The sequence below is a fragment of the Aegilops tauschii genome, chromosome 4 (genome assembly GCF_002575655.3).
Source record: "Aegilops tauschii subsp. strangulata cultivar AL8/78 chromosome 4, Aet v6.0, whole genome shotgun sequence".
Classification (NCBI taxonomy): domain Eukaryota; kingdom Viridiplantae; phylum Streptophyta; class Magnoliopsida; order Poales; family Poaceae; genus Aegilops; species Aegilops tauschii.
Genome location: NC_053038.3, coordinates 140,353,310 through 140,359,763, shown reverse-complemented (window position 1 = coordinate 140,359,763; position 6,454 = coordinate 140,353,310). Strand labels below are relative to the sequence as shown.

The following is a 6,454-nucleotide window of genomic DNA, read 5'->3' as shown; positions in this document are numbered from 1 at the left end:
TACATACGTGGCACCACAGCCACGGGTCTCACCCTGACGGCCTCGCCAGACACCAGCCTTGTCGCCTACTCCGACGCCGGCTGGGCTGGGTGTCCCGACACTCGACGCTCCACTTTCGGCTACTGCGTCTACCTCGGACCCTCTCTGATTTCGTGGTCGTCTAAACGACAACCCACGGTCTCACGATCGAGCACCGAGGCCGAGTATCGGGCCATGGCTAACGCCGTCGTGGAGTGTTCCTGGCTACGACAGCTACTCCAGGAGTTGCTATGTGAGGTCACCAAGGCGACGCTCGTCTACCGTGATAACGTCTCCGCGGTGTACCTCGCTGCCAACCCTGTCCATCACCGTCGGACGAAGCACATTGAGCTCGACATCCACTTCGTCCGGGAGCACGTCGCACTTAGTCGTGTTCGTGTTCTCCATGTGCCCACCGATCAGCAGTTCGCCGATGTGATGACGAAGGGACTACCCACCTCGACTTTCGAGGGGATTTCGGTCCAGTCTTTGCGTCACCGGCGAAGCTTCGACTGCGGGAGGGTGTTGAACATGTGTACATGTACGTAGGTCCGGGTTCTGTATGCAGTACCTGTAGTATCTGTCTCCCTCTGTATGTACGTGTATCTTAGGAGACAAGATACCGGTCGCACCCCTTGTACCTATATATATGTGCCTAGTGCACGATCAATCAATTATCAATGCACCAAATCATTCTCTACACACTCGATAGCAATCAACCACACCAATTATCATGGAAAGAAACTAAGAAAAATATCTGATGGACAATGTTACCATCTATAAGAAAATAGAAGTGGTAAAGCGCATAGATGAGGCATGGATGTAACATAGTTACTTTCATCCATAAAAAGCTTTTTTTTTGCGGTCATCCATAAAAAGCTACAGAGATCAAAATGTAAATCTATTAAGAAAGAGCAAGCACCCGTGGTGATTGTCAACAAAATAATATACATGGTTGATATTATCGCTGGACAAAACGATGAGACTGTTGCCATTGTTTCTCCTGCAATAGGACATCAATCCTAGCATCAGTCATTGGAAAAACATGGCCTGTCTCCGGCCGCCATATGTGCTTGCCGCCGGCTTGTACGTCCAAATAAACAGGGTTTAACTTCAGCAACGCAGTGGTGCCATCTCAGTATCTAGCCAAAAAAACCTGGAGAAGATCATCGCAGTTAGTTAGCTGCAATAGTAGAGAGAGAGATACAGAGAGAGTGAGAGTGAGAGAGAATTGACTTAGCAGATGTTGTCATTAAGAGGCAAACATGACAGGCTTTGCATCAAAGCAATCTGGTTCGAGGCACAAAGCCATTAACGCAGCTAGTCACATAGCGGATGCGACGATAATGAGTGAACTGATCATGGATAAGACGGCACCACCATCTCGTCGACAACATGGCAGCATGGTGTGCACTGATCGATCCATGCGACGGCACCGCCAATCTCATCGACAACGGCAGGAATAAGAAACGGTGGTGGCATGACATGCACTGATAGATCCATGCAGCGGCACCACTGTCTAGTCGACAACGGCTGCTGCGTGTCATGTGCACGTTGCTTTACCCTTCACTATATCATGAACAGTAGTATATACCGACTACAGAAAAGTAGTATATATTGACTAAAAATTATGTATATACTGACTAAAATAAAGTAGTATACTGGTTCGCAAAAAAAGAGGTATTATATATTGCCTTACAAAAAATGATGTATATACTGTCGTGCACAAAGAGCAGTGTACATACTACTTGGTTGTAGATGTATATAGACAAAATATAGTACAATAGTATATACTCCCTCCGTTCCTAAATGTAAGTCTTTTTAGAGATTTCACTATAAACTACATATGGATGTATATAGACATATTTTAGAGTGTAGAATCACTCATTTTGCTCCGTATGTAGTCCATAGTGAAATCTCTAAAAAGACTTATATTTAGAAACGGAGGAAGTACTTAAAATTAGTACATTATATACTCCCTTTGATGGTAGCATGTACCACAAGGAAGATAAAAAAGGCGTCAGCTATTCTAACCAGTTCAAAAATGCGGTATTGAGTCCATGGCAAAAATGTTGTATATAATCCATTATCACTAAGTTAATATATACAATATCACAAAAATATTGTTCTGGGATATACCGATTATTGACACCATACTCCATCCCAAGCCCCCCAAGTTCATGGCAAAAACAGTAAAACAACCGTATATTTTCAAGAGTTGTCAATATAAGCTAATATTTTAGAATCCTTTCTATATACTATATGTTTGGTTTAGCACACACTGTTTAGTAGTACAGCATATAGAAAATCACAAATGTATTTAGAACTGAAACTAAATATAAGAAGCATGACCATATTGTCAGACTTGCACTAAGAACATTCCAAACAGACCTCTGACTTCACTAAATAAACTTATTGGTTTAACTAGGAAAAAGGCCCGTGCGTTGCAACGGGAGAATATCACACACTCTGGCCCTGATAATAACGTCTCAAGACCTTCACTCCTCAGCGACGAGAGCTTCTATCTGGCGGTGCCCAGGAGAGGGATGCTTCCGTGACAAGCGACAACTGGATCGCCAGTGAAGACATGGTCGCATATCACGCACTACACACATCTTGTACATGTCCTCCACAGGATGATGGCGTAACACCCGCCCATCTGCTGCTCCTGCCGTAGCCAGTCCATACATCTTCCTCCTGCCAGCTCGACTACCAAGTACAGGGAAGGTGTGGCAAAAATTATTGTCATCTTAATGATCCACCAAGCACATCTTCTATAAATGCAGCAAAAAGTTAGAGTAGCATCATGGGAAAATTTACTCCCCTTTCATGAACCTATATAAATATAAGCCGATAAAAAAGAAAAAATATGTGTCATAATTCATAAGCACATAGAAGATTTGCAAGTATATTAGGATGAGTGACAGATGCATTTATACAGATATTGCATTTGTATTTTGGACCATATATAGTATATGGGACATGAGTTGGCAATCAGTCCATCCTTTTAGCACTAAGGGTATATTTTTCCTATAGTATGCATTTTATTTGTCCCATCCGCGTTCCTAAAATTAAAGATACTTCCTCCTATCCATATTATTGATCTTAGATTTGTCTAGATATGGATATATCTAAAACCAACTGATTTTAGATATCATAATATTTGTGTTAGATTTGTCTAGATACAGATGGATGTATCTAAAACCCTTTGGTATCCGTATCTAAAACCGTCATATGTATCTAAACAAATCTAAGACAAATAATATTGATATGAGAGTATACTAATTTGAGACATTTTTATTTAACTATAGTGTAAAATAATAAAGTACACATATTTGATTTTCATTGGTGAACTATCCTGTTTTTAGCTCAAGCACGTGGACCCATCCTGACCGTCCAGAGAGACAACTTTATCTCTTCACATACTCTTAGACGGCAGCTGACCAGCTACTAAAATATTCATATTTAAACACTACCAACCTAATCTCTTCCAGGAAGAGAGCGCTCTACTATCTGCTCCTTGTTCGTCAAAGCTGAGACAGAGGAAGCGTAGGATAGGGCAGAGTGCTATCCGCATGGCTCGTACGCTATCTGGCCGCTAGGCGCCGTCGAGTGCGGCGAGCTGGAGGAGCTGGGTCCAATGCCGTGTTCATGCGGTCGGTCGAAGGTCGAGCAGAGGTTGCTCCTGGTTCGTTTGAATGTCGTCTGCTTCTTCGAGACCGTGGTTCTTGCCTCGATGTTCGGGGAGCGGGCCCGGCTTCGGATTCGTCGGCGGCCAGTTCACCGCCGCTTTTACCCCACCCGTGGGAAGCCAGGTTGTTCCTGCTCCCCGGCGGCGCCGATTCAGCCAGCACATCCCACGAACTCGTTTAATTGGAGTCAACAAACAACGCATGCCAATGTCTCCACGAGACTTCTTTCTTTCTTCTTTTTCATAGCCGCACACTGTCGAGACGCACATCTCACCCTCGTTTGTTTTTGTTTTTTAGGCTGCTTGTTTCTAGTATAACTCGGCCGTATATAAGTTGATTGTTTTCATTGAAAGGGATGATGTGGGACTATTTAATTACGTGGTATGGTCACTTTTTTCTCCGGGTCAGATGTAGCGGGCGGACGGACTAAGAATTAGTACCACCTCGTTTATATTAGGATTTTGTCTATACAAATCGTAAAAGCGTATAATGACATGAGAAGAAAGCATATTGTGACGGTGAACCCATGGAGTCAATCCGTGCTTTATTATTAGGGAGATTCTTCAAATTTGAGTCTTCATAGTATTTATAAGAAGTAAATTAATAAAACATAGAGAGTTTGAAGATTGTCACTTAAAACCTAAGATACTCTTACGGATAACGTAACTACTAACTCAGTTCTGAAAAAAGCTTGGAGTCACTCTTATTTGTGTGCTGGCTCGTTTGGGGCAAGGAATGTTTTTCTTTGCAATAGAAAAATAGTTGTACATTCCTCACATTTATGTAAAAAGGAATAGTTCATGCAATTCCTTTCTGTTAATTCGCTTGCATAAACTGTAAAAGCATAACTAAACATATACTGAAATCCTAAAACTTTCCGCATCGAATGACTAATAATCCTACATAGACTGGAAATTAAATCCATTTTATTGCATGGTCCTCAAATAACAAAGCATCAGGCAAGGCCTGAAGATCACGATGTGTTGTTTCTACTATCTCAAATCTCACAAATTTAGAGGAATATGCAACATACCATGAAGTAACTATTACCAAACATCAGCTATTTGTCGTTTCCATGATAGCTAATAATGTACGTACATCAGGGACAACTTTCAACATGATGGAAAAACACAAAATTAGTCCAGCACAATTACATCAACATGCAATGCAGGTGCAGCAAATCTAGTTTGATAAAGTTTAGTTTGTAAAATCTTTGTTGTGTCCGAGATATCAGAGATAATATTAATATGATTAAATGTTAACTGAAGCATGGAACTTAAGATACATACTTGCTTGCGATGAATGTCCAAGGTGTGAATAGATGCGCCATCGGCCCATTGCAACCATCATATATATATCAGTTGCCCAGTGCATACTATATATGTGATCAGAAACATTTTCTGTTGTAATAAAAATTGATGGAAGATCATAGAAATAGCAATGGACCTATTAGAGATATATTATGCAATGCACTTGGCACAAATCTGGCTTACAAAATTGCAGAAATAGCACTAACAGATAGATACTTCCTTGCCGAGTTGGCTCGGCAATCTTGTTCCCCATACACATTACCTCAAACATGGATGGATCAAAGATTGGAGCTGGGCCGCGGAAAGAAAGAGCCACTTTGCATAGGTTAGTGTTGTACTGGAAGGAGTACGATGGGATCACCACCTCCTACTGAAGCTCCTCTGACGTCTCAGCCGCCACCCATGCGTGTTGTTTGAGGCAGGGCGTGCTGCAGGCCTGCAGCCGCTCCGCACGCACCACATGTGCGCCGACACATACACGGCTTCGTCATTCCTGCCGCCCTTGACGGTGAGATGCACAAGGGCGCTGGATCTTTCAGCGGGCGGCCAAGGTAGGATCTGGCAACAACGTCTGCCGGCACGACCGATTCGAGGCGAGGACGGACGGCGAGAGAGCAGGCGGTGGAGGAGGACGTGGATCCAGTTGGGGCAGCCTCGTTCCGCGTGCCGGCAGCGTCCCTGTGCCGCTGTGTAGGCGAGGCAGAGAGAGGTGAGAGAGGAGGAGGGAAGGACGGGAAAAAGGCAAAGCAGGAGGGCGGTGCGGTGCCTGCTGCTCGATGGTGAGCTCGCCGGCACGCGAGGGATGCTCCGGCGTCGCACCGGACACGGAGGAACGAGGTGGTGGCGGCATTCGCAAGCGCTGGCGGCGCGGCTGCTCGTGGCGGAAGGAAAGACACTACAGTATGGATATTTTCCTTCTGTTTTTATGGATGGAAGGATACGGCTGGAGTATATGAGCAGGTAGAGATTTTTTTTTGTCGTGGATGAAAGAGATATAGATTGCTTTAGTTTTTTTTTTCTAATTTAAAGATTTGCTTTAGTTAGGGGAGGGAATAATCGATGGATTAGTAATAGTATAATCATGTTTTAGATGGATTCATTTTTTCAACAGATGCAAAAAATCGTGGCCTTTGGAGTGTTTTTTTTTGCAACGGAGCAAAATTTAACTAAATCTAAACCGAATAATCTGGCCCACCAGATTAACGGCTCATAATTTTTTGATTAACATGGTAATTTTTTAGGAGTCTGTAATTAGTATAGCTATAGATTGTAGCAACATCGCTTGTATGTCGTCGCAGAGCACTTTCCATTGATGAAGATAAAAACGTAGCTTGGCAAGAATGTAGTTCACATTTTTCCTGGTGCGCCGCTCAAAGAACAATTCATTTCTTAGTTTCCAAATGCTCCACAAGGAAACAAGAACCACTAGGTTAA

At 43.1% G+C, this 6,454-nt stretch overlaps 1 long non-coding RNA gene across 1 annotated transcript; it reads right to left on the bottom strand.

Moving 5' to 3' along the window:
- Positions 1-2,337: 2,337 nt before the first annotated feature.
- LOC141021244 (uncharacterized) lies at positions 2,338-5,945 on the bottom strand. The gene is made up of 2 exons (XR_012181570.1): positions 5,787-5,945; positions 2,338-5,706 (listed from the first exon to the last, which is right to left on the bottom strand). It is a non-coding gene; the product is annotated as an uncharacterized lncRNA (long non-coding RNA).
- Between the last annotated feature and the right edge of the window lie 509 nt (positions 5,946-6,454).